The sequence below is a fragment of the Sciurus vulgaris genome (assembly GCF_902686455.1).
Source record: "Sciurus vulgaris genome assembly, chromosome: 17".
Taxonomy (NCBI): domain Eukaryota; kingdom Metazoa; phylum Chordata; class Mammalia; order Rodentia; family Sciuridae; genus Sciurus; species Sciurus vulgaris.
Window position 1 is genome coordinate 74,109,584 of NC_136478.1, and position 19,432 is coordinate 74,129,015.

A 19,432-nucleotide genomic window follows, 5' to 3' on the forward strand; every position below is an offset into this window, starting at 1 on the left:
AGAAATTTGTTGATGTCTTCGAGGTTTTCTGTTTTGTTGGAGTATAGATTTTCAAAATAGCTTCTAATTATGTTTTGTATTTCACTCATGTCTGTAGTGATATTACCTTGTTCATCCCAAATATTAGTAATTTGAGTTTTCTCTCTTTCTCTTTGTTAGGGTTATTAATTTTGTTTATTTTTTTGTTTATTTATTACAAACAATTAATAAGGTTAAGGGTTTATTAATTTTGTTTATTTTTTCAAAGAACCAAAGCATTATTTTGTTAATTTGTTGATTGTTTCTTTTGTTTCAATTTCATTGATTTCAGCTCTGATTTTAACTATTTCTTGTCTTGTACTACTTTTCGTGTTGGTGTGCTCTTCTTTTTTAGGTCTTTGTGATGTAGCATTAAGTCATTTATTTGTTGATTTTTTTTTCTTTTTTTGAATGTGCTCCATGAAATAAATCTTCCTCTAAGTACTGCTTTCATAGTGTCCCACAAATTTTTATATGATGTGTCTTTGTTCTTGGTACTTCTAGGAATATTTTTATTTCCCTCCTGATGTCTTCTGTTATCCATTCATCATATAATAGCGTATTATTTAATGTCCAGGTATTGGAGAAGTTTCTGTTTTTTATTCTGTCATTTATTTCTCATTTCAATCCATTATGATCTGATAGAATACAAGGGTATTATCTCTATCTTCTTGTATTTGCTAACAGTAGCTTTCTGGCATAAAATATGGTCGTTTTTAGAGAAGGATCCATGTGCTGCTGAGAAGAAAGTGTATCCGTTCTTTGTTGGATAGTATATTCTATATATGTCCATTAAGTCTAGATTTTTAATTGTGTTATTGAGGTCTATGGTTTTGTTATTCAATTTTTGTTTGGAATATCTATCCAGTGGTGATAGAGGTGTGTTAAAATCGCCTAGTATTATTGTGTTGTGGTCTATTTGATTTCTGGAATTGAGAAAGGTTTCTCTGATGTACATGGATGAGCCAATGTTTAGGGTATAGATATTTATGATTGTTATGTCTTGCTGATTTATGCTTTCCTTAAGCAGTATGCAATGTCCTCCTTCATCCCTTCTGACTAGTTTTGGCTTAAAGCCCACATTATCTGAAATGAGGATGGCTACTCCAGCTTTTTTGCTGTTTTTGTGTGCATGTTTTTTTTTTTTTTTCCATCCTTTCACCTTTAGTCTTTGGGTATCTCTTTCTATGAGATGAGTCTCTTGCAGGCAGCATATTGTTGGATTTTTATTTTTATTGTAATCTGCTAGTCTATGTCTTTTTATTCATGAGTTCATGCCGTTCATATTCAGGGTTCATGATTATATAATTAGACTTCTCATCTTTTAGAACTCATAAATGAATTCAGTAAAGTAGCAGGTTACAAGATCAATGCTCATAAATCCAATGCATTTTTATACATAAGTGATGAATCTTCACAAAGAGAGGTTAGGAAAACCACCCCATTCACAATAACCTCAAAAAAAATAAAATACGTGGGAATCAATCTCACAAAAGAGGTGAAATACCTCTACAATGAGAACTACAGAACACTAAGGAAAGAAAATCATAGAAGATGGAAAGGTCTCCCATTTTCTTGGAAAGGCAGAATTAGTATTGTCAAAATGGCCATACTTCCAAAAGTGCTATACAGATACAATGCAATTCCAATTAAAATCCCAATGATGTACCTTACAGAAATAGAGCAAGCAATTTTGAAATTCATCTGGAAGAATAAGAAACCCAGAATAGCTAAAGGAATCCTTAGCAGAAAGAGCGAAGCAGGGGGTATCACAATACCAGATCTTCAACTCTACTACAAAGCAATAGTAACAAAAATGGCATGGTATTGGTACCAAAATAGACAGGTAGATAAATGGTACAGAATAAACGACAGAGACAAAATCAAATAAATACAATTTCCTCATACTAGACAAAGTTGCCAAAAACATGCAATGGAGAAAAGATAGCCTCTTCAACAAATGGTTCTGGGAAAACTGGAAATCCATATGCAACAGAATGAAACTAAACCCCTATCTCTCACCCTCTACAAAACTCAACTCAAAATGGATCAAGGACCTCAGAATCAGACCAGAGACCCTGCATCTTACAGAAAAAAAAAGTAGGTCCAAATCTCCACCATGTTGGCTTAGGATCAGACTTCATTAACAGGACTCCCATAGCACAAGAAATAAAAGCAAGTATCAACAACTGGCATAGATTCAAACTAAAAAGCATTCTCTCAGCAAAGGAAACTGTCAGTAATTTGAAGAGATATCCTACAGAGTGGGAGAAAATCTTTGCCACTCATACTTCAGGATAGATCACTAATATCCAGAATATATAAAGAACTCAAAAACTCTACACCAAGAATGCAAATAACCTAGTGAACAAATGTTCTAAGGAAATGAACAGACACTTCACAGAACATCTAAATGCAATCAAAAGATATATGAAAAAATGTTCACCATCTCTAGTAAGAGAAATGCAAATCAATACTACCCTAAGATTCCATCTCATCCCAATTAGAATGGCAATTATCTAGAACACAAGCAACAATAGGTATTTCGAGGATGTGGGGAAAATGTACACTCATACACTGCTGGTGGGGTTGCAAATTAGTGCAGCCACTCTCAAAAGCAGTATGGAGATTCCTCAGAAAACTTGGAATGGAACCTCCATTTGACACAGCTCTCCAACTCCTTGGCCTATACCCAAAGGACTTAAAATCAACATACCACAGAGATACAGCCACATCAATGTCCATAGCTACTCAATTCACAATAGCCTGATTGTAGAACCAACCTAGATGTCCTTCAATAGATGAATGGATAAAGAAACTTTGGTATATATATATATATATATATATATATAATATATATATATATATAATGGAATATTACTCAGCCATAAAGAATGTTAAAATTATGGCATTTGCAGGCAAATGGATGAAATTGGAGAATATCATGCTAAGTGAGATAAGCTAATCTCAAAAAACCAAAGTATGAGTGATCTTGCTGATAAGCAGATGATGACACATAATGTGGGGTGGGAGGGGTCAGTGTTAGTGTTAGGGTTAGGGTTGGGGGGGAAAGAATGGAGGAAGAATGGACTGTATAGAGGGAAATGAGGGGTGGGAGGGGAGATGGGGAAGGGAATAAATAACAGAATGAATCAAACAACATTTTCCTATGTAAAACTAGGATAGCACAAATGGTATGCCTTTACTCCATGTACAAAAATGGAAACAACATGTATCCCATTTGTTTATAATAAAAAAATAAATGAAATAAAAATGTCAACTAACTACGAAATAAAAGAATAAAACTTAATATACAATGTTAAGAGTAATTAGTATATTTAAGAAATTCTTGTTAGTTCAACATATGAATTAAGCCTTGTTTCTTAATAGTACATTAAATATTTGACCTTAGGGAAGAAACTTAAATAGCTTTCACTGTTGTCTCACAAACATATAATCAACTTAGTTACACACAAACTTGTTGAAAAATGCCCTTTACTTACACACAGGCATTCTTAGCATTCATTTAGACCCTCATGTCACCAATTTATGAAAACACAAACAACATTAAAGTACACCACCCATGGAATTCAGAAATTCAAGAGTATTTTGTTATATCTAACAGCATTTTAACTTTGTAAATTAATCAGATGTTTTTCTAAACACATTTATGAAGATTAGTTCCATATATGTCAAATCCAATTTACTTATTAACTATAAGAATTAAGGTAACAGACAAGTGTATTGGACAGTATTTACCTCTTCCATTTTGAAGAAAATTAAATAGCATGAGAGAGCAAGAAAGAGAGGCACAGAGAGAGAGGAAGAGGGAGGGAGAGAGAGAGAGAGAGAGAGAGAGAGAGAGAGAGAGAGAGAGAGAGACTCTGAAAACCATTTTTCTGTATTGCAGCCCACAAGAACGTTAAAGTGGATACTTTTTTCCTCAGTCATAGGATGGTCACTAGGTCACTAGGCCCATAGGATGGGCCTGCTGTATATTACATTTTACATTCCAAAGCAGGCTTCACCAAGGCTAGGCAAGGGAAATTGCTGCCCAGGGCTTTTAACCCTTATTTTCCTGGTTGGTAATCAGGTCAATTTTGCATGCAGAAAATTATGAGACATTACTTCCCACTGTTTTGAGAAATGGGCCTGCTCTATCATACTCCTTACTGAGACATGCCATTGCCTGTGGGGCTGGAGAAAGTTATTTTTCTCTCTCTCAGTGATATACAGGTTAAATTTTTGCTCCATAGGTTAAGATGAGGGTAAGTGCTTGAAATAAGGATTTTTACATGACTTTGGGCTGGGAACTCACCTCAATTGCCATTTTGCAATAAATGACTTTTTCACTTTTTAACAATTTATTGATCAAAAGTTCCCTATTTGGGCCATTGGTGCAGATTATCTCATTTGTACTGTGGCCATATTTGAATGCTGGACTTAACAAAGCATTCGATTTAGATAAATGACTGAATCATTCTCATATTGTGGAGGGGTGAAGGACTGGACCAGACCTGGAAGATTTGCCCCTACTTAGTGAAGGTGTGTCTGAGTGAGGGGATAAAAGTGTGGCTGAGCAAGCAAAAAAGCACAGGGTGCAGGTGGAGAAGGTGAAGAGTGATCTTTTAGGTCAAAAGAGGTAAAGTCATTATGGTTGGGAGGTGAAAGTGTTAAGGGACAGTGAGCAGGGAGTACCTGGGTGGGGAAGTAGGACTGACTTAAAGAGGGGTGAGAGTGAAGAAAAGAGAAGGCTTGAACATAGGGAATCACGGCCTGCTTGCTGCTGTGACAGAAGTTGTATAATCCTGTATAATGGTGGGATTGAATCCCATTCTTTGGACTGAGGAGTCATTATCTAATTTATATTGGGGCCAAACTGTGTAGCAACAGAATATGAGCTTTTCAAGTTTGAGATCTGGAATCAAATGGAGATGCTGAAAGTTTTTGAAGAGACAAACAAGGGGTTGGGGTAACAGAGAATTTAGATTGGGCAGAGTCCTTGGCTAAGAGTTCTCAGGAGCTCAGAGAAGAAAAACAGGAGAGAAAGGGGTGTCTCCACAACCTCTCTGATTTCCCACATAGAAGGAGACCATCAGTGAGGGTTGTCACCATCCCTGACAGGTCTGCAGCCAAAGCCAAGGGAGAATCTGACCCAGTGCTGGGATTTTTGTAGAGAGAGAGAGAGAGCTCAGAGCCTCCATAGAAGAGTTCTGAAGACACACTGCCAGTAGAGGAAAGACTGACTAGAGTCGAATTCCGTTGTGGACCAGAAGGTTGGCAACATCAAGTCATGAACCCACTATTGTGTATATTGGCCAGGGAGGAAGGGGCACTGTCAAAATGGCTCAGATCCCAGTGAAGGAAGAACAGGCAGGCAATGATTGTGGATCCGTCCTGGGATTCAGTACCAGAATATTAGGGTAGCTTCCACAAAAATCCATTGCAGACACAGCACAGAGTTCAAGCAATGGTTTATTGACAGAGACAGTCTGCAAGGCTGTCCCTCTGTGAGGAGCTGTAGCCTGCAGAAATCTTCATCATGTCGCCTTAGGATCAGACTTCCTCAACATGACCCCAAAAGCACAAGAAATAAAAGCAGGAATCATAATTTGGATAGAATGCAACTAAAAAGCTTTTTCTCAGCAAAGGAAATGATCAGCAATGTGAAGAGAGAGCCTACAGTGTGGGAGAAAATCTTTGCCACTCATACTTCAGATAGAGCACTAATCTCCAGAATATATAAAGAACTCAAAAAACTCTACACCAAAAATACAAATAACCCAATCAACAAATGGGCTAAGTAAATGAGCACACACATCACAGAAGAAGATGTACAAGCAATCAACAGATATATGAAAAAATGTTCAACATCTCTAGTAATAAGAGAAATGCAAATCAAAACTACCCTAATAGTCCATCTCACCCATATTACAATGGTGATTATCAAGAACACAAGCAATAATAGGTGTTGGTGAGGATGTGGGGAAAAAGGCAAACTCATATATTGCTGGTGGGGTTGCAAATTAGTGCAGCCACTCTGGAAAGCAATGTGGACATTCTTTAGAAAACTTGGAATAGACCCACCATTTGACCCAGCTATCCCACTCCTTCATTTATATCCAAACTACTTAAAATCAGCATACTACAATGATGAAGCCACATCAATGTTCATAGCTGCTCAATTCACAATAGCTAGATTATGGAAGAAATCTAGATGCCCTTCAATTGATGAATGGATTAAGAAACTGTGATATATATACACAGTGAAATATTACTCAGCCATAAATATTAATAAAATTATGGCATTTGCAGGCAAATGGATGAAGTTGGAGAAAATCATGCTAAGTGAGATAAGCCAATCCCAAAAGTCCAAAGGCCAGATGACCTCTCTGATAAGTGGATGATGATACATAATTGGTTGTGGGAGGGAGGAAAGAATGGTGGAAAGATGGATTGTATGAAGAAAAAAGGAGTGGGAGGGTGGGGTAATGGGAAAAATAACAGGTTGAGACAAACATCTTTACTCTGTACATGTATTATTATACAAATGTTAGGACTCTACTTCATGTACAACCTGTACAACCCGAGAAATAAGTTTTACCTCATTTGTTTACAGTGAATCAAAATAAATAATTTTTTTTAAAGAAGAAAACAGAAAAATGATCCCAGTAATTGGAACCTGGAGATTTGATTTCAAATCTTCAATAAATCTCATGATCTATAAAAAAATTGATATATTATCACCCATTCTACATAGTTTAAAAAGAGACCAGAAGTATAGGTGATCTTCCTTAAACTTCTAAAATGTATTGAGCAAAATGTGAAAAGGAACACAAACATACTTAAGCAACATTTGTCTCACCTCCATTCAGGGGTGAAAGATGGGTCATGACTGTGTGTCCTTCCACACCATCTCCAGGTACTAATGCTAAGTATATTAAAAAAATCCTGTGTGTGTGTGTGAAGGGTCAGACCCCGTCCTCAGATCACTGAAGCCCTTAATTGCAGCAGCTCCAGAATCCACTGCCCTGAACATAGCAAATATGAGGGACACGTCCATGTTCCCACACCTGGCAGAATGCTCCTCCCTGTGCTGCACCTGACAGAATACTTCTGTCTGGGCAGCAACTGGCTGCATACTCCCCCCTGTGCTCCCACCTGGCTGAATACTCCTCCCTATACACACATCTGGTCGAATGCTCTTCCCTGTGCTTCACATGGTGTAGACATGCTTACAGCTGTTTGAGGAAGAGACCGTGCATACACGCGTGCATGAGGACGTGCCCATCTAATGGTGTGTGATGCCTACTCCCCCACCCCTACACCCGCATGGTCCCCCCAGCTGCACTTGCGCTGTGGCCACAGCAACCTCGCATGTGAGGCATCGGATGAGGGAGCACACTGGAACGACAGGCACCTGGGGGCGCCGCTCTACGCGTGCTGCACTTGCCTCACTTCCACTCCTAGCGGTGGTGGCTCGCTGTTTTCTCTCTTCTCAGTGTCAGGCGGAGCTAGTGTTGGCACCAAGGCATGTACTTGAGAGAGAGGCAAGCAAGGAAGCAAGCAAGGAAGCACCCCTGAGAAAAATAAAGAAGTTGTTCATTCCCAGTCTGCCTCCGATTCTTTCCTGTGGTCTCGTTGCTGCAGCTGGCAACAAGGTAAGTACTGAGGAACCTCGCGGGTGTTTCTCGCCAGAGTGGTTTAGGGCAAGGGAAAGTAAGAAGAAATGGGGTCAGAAATTTTAAAGACTCAAATGACTAAGGTCATAAAAAGATGTATTAAAAAGTAATGGCATGGCAGTGAAGGAAACAGGATCTAATAGCGACAGACAAACAGGGGGTTCCTCTTCCTAAAGGAACATTTCCTATGAAGCCTTAGGAGAAGTACAAGAGCAAGAATCCGGTAAACAAGGAGAATAAGGTGAGGAAGAATTGAGTGATAGTGAAATAGAATGTAATTACTCAGATAATTTAAGAAAAACAAGGAGAAAATGTAGGGGAAAGCTAAATCCTATGCAGCCTTCTGCACCACCATGGGAAGATCCTCTGACCAAGGCCATTCAGGACTTTTCTAAGTGTTTAGACACCCTTGAATAAAAAGAACCCTAAAATTCATGGGACCTGCCCATATTTGAGGACCAAAATAAACAGAGATACAATCAACCATTAGACTTTAAATCCATTAAAAACTTTAAAGAGGCAGTTATGACATATGGACTTCAGGAATCATTTACCATAAGTATGTTTGAGTCTTTGAGTAATTTAAATTTAACTCCTACTGATTGGAAACAGTTGTGCAGAGCAGTGTTATCTGGAGGACAATATCTGATTTGGAGAGCTCAGTGGAAAGAAATATCTGTTGAAACTGCTCACAGAAACACAGCAGCAGGGTTTCCTGATAGAAATGTTGATATGCTGACAGGAGGCCAGTAGGCTCCAATAGATACCCCAAATCAATATGATCCTGGAGTGTATGCACAGATATATACAGCAGCAATCAAGGCATGGCAAACAGTCAGATTTTTGTAGACCAAGTTATACAACCCATAAGAAAAAAGTATCCAAAACTCATCTGTCTCCATTATATGGCTGACTTTCTATTAGGTCATCCTGATCATTAGAACCTCCTTGAGATATTTGGGGATATGGCTTTCAGCCTAAAACAACATGGGTTGATCATAGCAGAAGAAAATGTATGAACTAGATCCCCTATCTTGTATCTAGGATTTCAAATTATGGACACATTCATCAAACCTCAAAAAAAATCCAGCTCAGTAAAGATCAGTTAACCACTTTAAATGATTTCCAAAAACTACTGGAGTATATTAATTGGCTTTGACTAACTTTGGATCTCTCCACAGGAGAATTAAAGCCTTTATTTGACACACTCCATGGGGATCATGATCCATCTTCTCCAAGATCTTTAACTAATGAAGCTAGAGAAGCTATAAGTAGAGTAGAAAGGGCTACTGAGTGTGCCCAGTGTGATAGAATTAATTTCTTAAAACCACTTCTGTTTGTAGTAATTCCTTCTCAATATACGCCCATGGGTGTTTTCTGGTAAGATGGACCATTAATGTGAATAAATTTATCCACCTCTCCTAAAATATAATTGAACCTTATACCTCTATGGGGGCACAGCTCATTCTTCAATGGATAAAAAGTGCAGTTAGAGTGTTTGGTATACATCCTACCACCATTATAACTCCTTATTCTGCCCAACAAGTTGAAATTTTATGTGCTAATGATAATAACTGGGCTATTGCTAAATGCTCTACTTCTGCAAAATTTGATAACCACCCTCCAAAGTCCCCTTTATTGTCTTTTTGTCTTAATCCTCCTGTTATATTCCCCCAAGTAGTTAAAAAAACAACCTATTCCCAGAGTACTAAATGTTTTTACTGATAGATCCTCTAATGGTACTGCTGCAGTGGTCACTTGCCAAAATACTATCACTCATATTACTTCTCATAATTCTGCTCAATTGGTAGAAATGGAAGCTGTGGTCATAGCCCTTATAGAATTCAGGGAACAGCCCATAAATCTTTTTACAGACAGTAATTATATTGTTCAAGCAATTCCTAAATTAGAATTGGCTTGACCTATATTTCCTCATACTCCAGCTTTTAGGATATTTCTTCAAATACAGAAGATCTTATGGGAACGTAAAGAACCTATGTTGTTGGACATAGAAGAGCTCATACCAATTTGCCTGGTCCTCTACATGAGGGTAATCATAAAGCTGATCTTCCAACTCAAACTATTTTCATATTTTCTTCAGTAGAACAGACCACTCAATTTCATGCTCAATTTCATGTAAACAGTATGACATTATAACGTAGATTTAAAATAACTAAAGAACACGCTAGAACTATTGTTAAGGGATGCCAATCTTGTGGTATTCATTCTCCAGTTCCACATGTAGGCATCAATCCCAGAGGGCAAATGTGTGGCAAATGGATGTTACTCATGATCCCAGCTTTGGTAAACTAAAATTTATTCAAGTGTCTACTGACACATGTTCAGGATTCATTTTTGCTTATCTCCATTCTGGGGAAAAAGTTAAAGATGTTTTCTCTCATTGCTTACAAGCTTTCACAGCTAAGGGCATTCCTAAAATGCTTAAGACAGATAATGGCCCTGCTTATACTTCATCATCTTTTACTCAGTTTTGTCTTAAGTTTCAAATCACTCGTAAAACTGGAATTCCTTATAATCCTCAAGGTCAAGGCATAGTGGAGCATGCTAATCAAATGCTCAAGCTCATGCTTTTAAAACAAAAAGGGGGAGATTGTGTTACCCCCAGAGATAGACTGGCTATAGCTCTTTTTACTTTAAATTTTTTAACTATGGATTCAGAGGGTTATTCTTCTGGAGACAGACATTGGAATCCTCATCAGCAACAAAAACCACTAGTCTGCTGGAAAGATGTCCTTACAGGGATGTGGAAGGGTCCGGACCCAGTGTTAATATGGGGGCGACGATCTGTTTGTATCTTTCCATGGGATGCAACCTCTCTGGTGTGGGTGCAGGCAAGACTCATCAGACAAGTTACCAATCATTCAGCAGTTGATAAACATCATGAAAACAGTGAACATGAACATGATAATTCTCCTGATGATTCCACTGATTGATGGAAACACTTTACAACTCTGGTCTATAGTTACAGGACGGCCTTGGCCTCTCCCTTTAACTAACACCTGCTCTGTTTATCCCCCATTTTTTTACTACTAATAGTACACTGGGTTTACCTGCTATACCTGTGGATTCAGATATTTCACCTTTTCTTAATTGCTGTTTTCAACCCTCTGGAAGTTTATGTTTCTCCATTTCTTACAATAATGATTCTACCCATCCCTGTGTCATACTTGGCAACCAAACTCTTGGTACCTAGATGGGGCCCACGTTGCTAGGAGTCTTCCCCTACATGGCCTTCTTTGTGGTCTGGATGTCAAGGTTCCTCTAGAGCTGCCTTTGTAGGTGCAACTGGATCTTTTACCTTTGCTCCTAGATTTAGTACCTTCTCTAATAGTTCCTTTTCTGGATATAATTTTTCTTTTCAAAATCCTTTAATGGTAGATACAGCCAATTCTTTTGATTCCTGGTCATTTTGCAGAGGAAGAGCTTTCAGAGACATCAGTGCTCTGTGTATGCTTCAAGGAGGTCAATTTATTAATGGGTTATATGATTATAACACCTCCACAGTGTTTGAAACAGGTCTTAATATTTCTAGATCCTCCTCCCTGATTACATTTAAGCCTACCCCTATATGTGTCACATCACTGTTCATCCTTATAATCTCTAATGCCTCCTCCATTAATCATCCTTTAGAGTGCACCCCCTCCTCATGTTTTTTTTTTTAACTCGATGTTGGAATAGTACTAGTTTTCCTTTAATGATTATTTTCGAGTTCCTAGGTACCTCCCAATGCCAGTTTTAGCAAATGTGGAAGACCTGCCTGTGGTGTTGTCTCAACATAAGTGGGATTTTGGAATATCTTGAGCCCTGGCTGTGGCTGTCGCTGTGTTGGCAGCTGCAGTTACTGCTGCTGGAGTTGCCCTAGCTATAAGTATTACTACTGCACAGGCATTGAACAACCTCACTGGTAGTGTGGCCACGGCTCTTCAAACACAGGAAACCATAAATCAACATCTTCATTCTGGTATAGTCATACTCAACCAACGTGTTGATCTTCTCCAAGAACAAGTGGATATTTTGATGGACCTTGCTGCATCAGGAAGTCTTGGACATTATTCAGGACTATGGCTTACAGGGGTTCAATACCATAATTATAGCAGGGCTGCCAATTTATCAAGACAACTTAGTGCTTTGCTTAATGGATCTTGGAACTATCAGTTTGATAATCTCACCAGATCACCACAAGCCCAAACAATCTTAGTAAATTCTACTAAAGTCAAGGTGCCCTCTGTTGCTGATGTAATTGCGTTTTTTAAAGATATTGTACAATGGAGTAAGATGTGTTTATGCCAATAAAGGGATAAGATCATTGTAAAAAATGCACTTGCCACCTTAGAAGCTGGAACTTCTTCTCAGGTTTGGCTCTCTCAAATGGATGGCTGGTAGTCAAAGATGGGAATGTCTCATGTGACTAACATATCAAACTGAGACAGGAGCCAAGACAATAATATCAAGCTTCTTGATTATCTGATGACGGGTAAGAATGTCAGTAAGACATGTGGATGCCTAAGACAGGCATAGTTGATCCAGATGTAGTGATAGCTGTCATGAATCCATTAAAGTTTTCTTCACCTTTTAAAACAAAAAGGGGGAGAAGTAGAGACATGCTTACAGCTGTTTGCGGAAGAGATTGCAGCGCGGGAGGACACACCCACCTGCTGGTGCTGGATGCCTCTTCCCCCGCCCTTACTGCCCTCGGTTTCCCGGTTGCGCTTGTGCCACAACCCCAGCAATCTCACGCGTGAGGCATGTGATGGAGCACGCAGGAACAACAGGCACCTGGGGGTGCCACTCTACGTGTGCCACTCTCACCTTGCTTCCACTCCTAGCGGTGGTGACTTGCTGTTTTCTCTCTTTTCACGGTGTCAGGGGGAGCTGGTGTTGGCACCAAGGCGTCTAATTTGGGAGAGAGGTAAGCAAGGAAGCAAGCAAGCAAGGAAGCACCCCTGAGAAAAGTAAAGAAGTTGTTCATTTCCAGTCCGCCTCCGATTCTTTCCTGTGATCTTGTTGCTGCAGGTGGCAACAACATGGCAGAATGCTTCTCCCTGTGATGCACCTGGCAGAATTCTCCTGCCTGTGATGCACCTGGCAGAATTCTTCTCCCTGATCCAGCACATGCAGAATGCTCCTCTCTCTGCCCATTCCTGGGCAAATGTTCCTTTAAATGCCCACCCCTGGCAGAAGGCTTTCCTGTGCCCACGTGTGGCATAAGGCTCCCCCCTCTTCTACACTAGTCAGAATGCTCCTCCCTGTGCTGGACCTGGCAAAATGCTCCTCCCTGTTCCTGGACCTAGCACAAAAACCTGTTCTGTGACCACACCTGGAAAAATGCTCCCCTCTCTACTTCACATGACAGAATGCTCCTCCCTGTGCTGCACCTGGCAGATGCTCCACCTTGTACTGCACATTTCATGACGCTCCTCCCTGTGAACTTAGATGGCAGAATGACACTCCCTTTGCTCCACCTGGCCAATGCTCCTCCCTGTACCCGCACAGGGCAGATGTCTCCTCTCTGTGCTGCAACTGGCTGAATGCTCCTAACTGTGCTGCACCTGGAAGCATGCTCCTCCCTGTGCCCACACCTGCCAGAATGCTCCTTCCTGTGCCTGAACATGGCAGAATGCTCTTCCCTGTGCCCAAACATGGCGGAATGCTCTTCCTTGTGCTACATCTCACAGAATGATTCTCCCACATCTGATACTTCCACAATGTTCCTCCATGTGCCCACTTATCGCAGAATACTACTCCCCATGCTGCATCTGGCAAAATTCTCCCTGTACTTACACCTGGCAGAAAGTTCTTCCCTGTGTGAGACCTGGAAGAATGCTCCTCCATGTTCCTCAACCTGACAGAATGCTCCTGCCTGTGCCCACACTTGGCAGAATGCTCCCGTCTGTGCTGCAGCTGGCAGAATGCTCCTCTCTGTCCCCACATCTGGGAGAATACTCTTCCCTGTGCTACACCTGGCAGAATGATCCTCTTAGTGCAGGACATTGCAAAATCCTCCTCCCTATGCCCACACCTGGCAGAATGTTCCTGCCTCTGTCCACACCTGGCAGAATGCTCTTCCATGTGCTGCACCTGGCAGAATGCTCCTCCCTGTGCTGCACCTGGCAGAATGCTCCTCCCTACGCTGCACCTAGATGAATGCTCCAACCTGTGCCCCCACATTGCAGAATGGTCCTCCCTGGGACCAAACCTGTCACAATGTTTCTCCCTCTCCTGAATCAGGCAGAATAATCCTCCCTGTGCTGTACCTAATAGAATGTTCCTCCCTATGCCTCACCTGGCAGAATGCTCCTCCCTTTGCCCGCGCCTGGAGAATGCTCCTCCCTGTGCTGCACAAGACAGGATTCTCCTTTCTCTGCTGCACATGTATGCACATTCCTCCCTGTGCTGCACCTGGCAGAATGCTCCTGCCTGTGTTGCACCAGTATGCATGCTCCTCTCTGTCCCGACACCTGGAGAATGGTGCTCCTTGTAATGCAACTGGTAGAATGTTCTTCCCTATACCTGCTCCTGGCAGAATGTTCCTCCCTGTGCCCCAACCTGGCAGAATGCTCCTCCTTGTGACCACATCTGGCAGAATGTTGCTCCCTCTGCTGAACCTGGCAGAATGATCCTCCCTGTACTGCACAAGGCAAATTGCTCCTTTCTATGCTGCACATGTCACTAAGCTTTTCCCTGTGCCCACACCTGACTGAAAGCTCTTCCCTAAGCTCCGCACCTGGCAGAATGCTTCTCACTGTGCTGCAAATGGCAGAATGCTCCCTGTTCTGCACCTGGCAGAATACTCCCCTGGGAGTCCGCACCTGGAAGGATGTTCCTCCCTGTGCTCCACCTGGCAGACTGCTCCTCCCTCTGTTGCACATTTCCAAATTATCCTCCATGTACCCTCACATGGCACATGCTCCTCTGTGTGCCAGGACGTCGCAGAATGCTCCTCCCTGTGCAGCACATGTATGCATGCTCCTCTCTGTCCCCACACCTGATCCTCCCTGCGCTGCGCCTGGCAGAATGCTCCTGTGCCCGAATCTGGCAGGATGCTCCTCCCTGTGTCTGAAACTGGCAGAATGCTCGTTCCTGTGCTGCAAATGCCAAAATGCTTCTCCCTGAGACCGCACCTGGCAGAATGCTCCTCCCTCTTCTGCACATGGCAGAATGCTCCTCACTGTTCCCGCACCTGTATGCATGCTCCTCCCTCTGCCCAGAGCTGGAAGAATACTCCCTGGTTTGTGCACCTGGCTGGATGCTTCTCTGTGTGATGCACGTGGGACAAAACTTTTCCCTGTGCCTGCTTCGGGCAGAATGCTCCTCCCTGTGCTGCACCTGGCAAAACGCTTCTCCCTGTGCTAAACATGACAGAATATTCTTTCCTGTGGTGCTCCTGCCTTCATGTTCCTCTTTGTCCTGCACCTGGCATAATGCTTCTCCCAGTGACCACAACTGGCAGACAGCTCCTCCCTGTGCCTGCACATGGCCAATTCTTCCTCCATGTGCTTATATGTGGGAGAATTCTCCTCCCTGTGCCACACCTGGCAGAAAGCTCCTCCCTGTGCTGCACCTGGCAGAATGCTCCTCCCTGAGTCCTAGCTGGCAGAATGCTCCTCCCTGTGCCTCAATTAGCATAAGGCTCCTCCCTGTGAACACACCTGGCAGAATGCTCCTCCCTGTGCTGCGCCTGGCAGAATGCTCCTCCCTTTGCTCTACATGACAGGATGACCCTGCCTGTGCCCACACCAGGCAAAATGCTGCTTTCTGTGCTGAACATGGCAGAAATCTTCTCCCTGTGCTGCACATGGCAGAATACTACTCCATGTGCCCTCACATTGCCAAATGCTCCTCCCTTTGCCCACACCTGGCAGAATGCTGCTCCCTGTGCCTGCACCTAGCAGAACATTCCTCCCTGTGCCCAGACCTGGCATAATGGCCCTGCTGTGCTTCGACTGGGAGAATTCTCATCCCTGTACCTACACCTGGCACAATGTTCCTCTCTGTACCCACACCTTGCAGAATTGTACTTCCTGTGCTTCACCTGGCAGAATGCTCATCCCTTTGCCCACACCTGGCAGAATTCTTCTCCCTGTGTTGCACCTGGCAGAATGTTCCTCCTTTTGCCCCCATCTGGTATAATGGTCTTCCCTTTCCCTGCACCTGGCAGAATTCTCCTCTCTGCTGCACCTAGCTGCATGCTCCTCAATGTTCTGCAACTTGCAGAATTCTCCTCTCTGTACTCAAACTGGCAAAAGCTCCACACTGTGCTGCACCTGGATGCATGCTCCTCCCTGTGCTGCACGTGGCAAAATTCTCCTCCCTGTGCCCTCACGTGAAAGAATGCTCCACCCTGTCCTGCAAATGAGAATGCTCCTCCCTGGCCCACACCTGGAAGAATGCTCATCCTTAAGACCGCACTTAGCAAAATGCTCCTTCTTGTGTCTTCACCTGATTGCATGCATGTCCTGCTTGAACAAGTTTTGTACCATTCGGTACCTTGCTTTTGTATATTTGGTCTGTTTTCCTCAACAGGAATCAGTTTCCATGGGAAACATTATTGTTATGTCTCCTGAATCCCACCTGCCCAGAAGAGTGCCTCACCTACTGGGAAAGGAAGGGAACCTTGAAGCACTCTTGTGAGCAGTAAAAGGATATGTCCTTGTGTCACTCTGCCCACTTGAACCACTCTGGTTTCTCTTTCCACTAAATTCACATGCTGTCTGCTGTTCAGTTTGGGCATCCTAGAAGTCCCCAGGTATTTGAGCTATTACACTTTGAAGCCCAAGTTATCCACAAGGCTGAAATCCAGACAGAGCCTTGTGCTCCATGTCCCTTCTCAGTAGGCAGGTCCCTGTGTGCTCTGATCAGCCTCCCCTGGGACCTCGCTCATGCCAATGTAAAGCCTGTCCCACCTGCTTCTGCCCTTGAGAGGCTTCTCATGGGGAAGGGCTTGCAGACACATGCACACTCCTCACCACGTGTTTCCCAGATGACCTCCAGTCCCCATGCAGGTGCAGTCACTGCACCTACAGGTGAGAGAACAGACACTTCCCAGCAAAGTGGTGAGATCATGGAGTCCCTGACTTTTATCACCTGCCCTGCACACACCTGCACAACACTGCCTGGGAACACTGACAGACAGCATCATTCAGCTAAGTGTCCATGCATTCATATCACTCCCAGATTCTGAGAAGGAGTCCTCCCCAAATGCAATATCAGACACAGAAGCATGGATCCAGAGGGGATTGGGCATGAAACTATGACAGTGCTCTCTCCCTCTCCCTCTCCCTCTTCCTTCTCCCGACACTCTCACCCTTCCTCTACCTCTCTCTCTCCTCTCCCAATCTCACTCTCAACCACACACACACATTCACAGCAGCTCTTTCAGGAAACACTTCATCTCTCCTTCTTGCTCTGACCTCCCTCTGAGATGTCCTCACTGGTCCCTGACTAACACTCTTTGCTCATTCTGAGGGCTTCACTCTGCAAACCCAGGTGAGCTTAAGGAAGGTGAGTCACCAGTGGACACTGACATCCAGGTGAATGTGTGGGTATGGTCATGGGCTCTTGCTTTTCTTCCTTCTGATCCCAGGGAGAGGAGGCAGAGCCCAGGGTGATCATAATGCTAAATCTTAACTACTCTCCTCGGTAGAGGAACAATAAATAGTTGGTTAGATAAAAGTTAAAAGAGTTATTTCCTGTATCGAGGATGAAAAGGTGATTGGGGAAACGTGTGTGAACTGTGATGGGGACAGAGGAAGGGAGAGGCTAGCCAGGGACCCTGAGTGCCTGAGTCTGACTGTAATGCCACTTGGCACCCCAGCCTGTAGACAGATTGTGAAGTGCTATGCTGCTTTTCCATCCCACAATCAGTCTGTTATTCTGAATAACCCCACACAAATTTTCTTATGAAACAGGAAAGAACACCCATTCTCATCAGGGATGCTTTGGATGGGCAGGTGGGTGCCCTTCCCTGAGGACTCAGGGCATCTATTTTGATCCCGTGTATCCACACATCCTTAGCATTGTTGGAATCTTTGAACTTTCCTTGCCCTGTGAATTTCAGCACCTATTTATCAGTCAGAATTTGAAAATACACCACAGCCTCACGGGCCCAGGCTCCTGTTAGGGACCTGACTTCATACCAGCCTGAAGACTCCTGCTGCAACCTGACCCCCTGCTCCCTCGGTACACTGCAGGCCTGGTCTCTCAGCCATCCATATGTTCTCCCTTCCCCTGTGCTTACATTGCCTCACAGTTTCAGCCCTATCATGGGGCTGTAGTTCACTGATGAGTTTTAACTGCCTTCTGTCTTGCAGATGCTGTAAAGTGATCAGTTGGGACACTCTGCACAAACCCCAAGCCCACGGTTGACATGAGTATGTGCTCCAACTGTACCTCCCACCCCAGCGCTCCCAAGGCCAGCGTCTCTGGTGAGGCTCCTTCCAGACACCTCTTCCTCCATCTGGAACCTGGAGAAAAGTGTCTCCTGACTCATCCCTGCCTGAAAAAGTAAGCAACATAATTTATTCCCCGCTGCCCTTTTGAAAGCAACCAGCTGCCCTTCAGGGAATAGGGCCAGACACAAGGTGGGTCTCCTCTGCCAAACTCCAACTTCCATTCCACACTGAGCAGCACTTACCCAAGACTCCAATGTATTTGTTCAGTGTTCACACGTGAGTGTGAAGAGAAAAATGTTTTCTCAAATATTGTAAATTGAATATTCATTAAAGCATACCATTATGCTTAAATGACTACCAAGATAAAAATGGATAAAGCAAGTGTGTTGGATTAGTGGGTTACAATGTCTAAATGTCTCACTGAAGAAAAATAGGAAATACAGATATGTTCAAAACTTATGCACTGCCTGCATTAACTCCTCCAATGTTATGTGGTTTTGAGATACTTAATTTTTTATTCACATATTCTTGAATTATACTGAAAGGGTTGGTTGTCATTTCTGTAAATAGACTTTTATATATTTCAAATAAATAATGATAACACATTTGCAAACATGATTGTGGACCACAGCCTAACCTTCCTCTTCCAGGGCTGTAATTTTCATATATGTTTCTGTGTTTTATTTATCTGAAGCCTGGAATGGTGGTACCAGCCCATAATCCTGGCTACTTGAGAAACTGAGGCAGGAGGATCACAAGTTTGAGGCCAACCTGGGAAACTTACTCAGACACTGTCTCGAGTAAAATGTTGGTGATGGATTGGTTCCAGCTGTCCCCATGGATCCTGGTGTCCCTAGGAAAAGGAAAAAATATTACTATTTGCACTATTTCAGGTAAGTACAAATACAACAACATAGTGATAATCAAGTGATTTCTTCATTTAATTTGGAAAAATTTTTATTTTGATATGGAATGTGTATACTATTTTTAAAGAATCATGGGAAAATACATATGTTTGTACTATTAAACACAGATCAGATCACTTTACAAAGTGAACGTTTATACCATTCCACTGTGGCCAATCTCTGCCCCAATAATTCTGTCCTTATATATTTAAAAAAAATACATGGTGCACATGTCTGGGTCTTGTCTCTACCTATAGAATGTATGCTTGAGAACAACCCATTAAAGCCCACAAGGCTCTGCCTACCCTCCCTGTACACACACCTGCTGGGCACTCTCAACCCTGAAGGCATCCATGTCCCTGCACAGGACTCCCCCTCCTCTCCCTGCAGAGACACCTGCTAGGTACCCTCAACC

At 42.8% G+C, this 19,432-nt stretch overlaps 1 long non-coding RNA gene across 1 annotated transcript in view; it reads right to left on the minus strand.

The window, feature by feature from the left end:
* LOC306647941 overlaps positions 1-19,432 on the minus strand; it is a 203,182-nt gene that overhangs the window by 67,127 nt on the left and 116,623 nt on the right. The window lies entirely within an intron of this gene.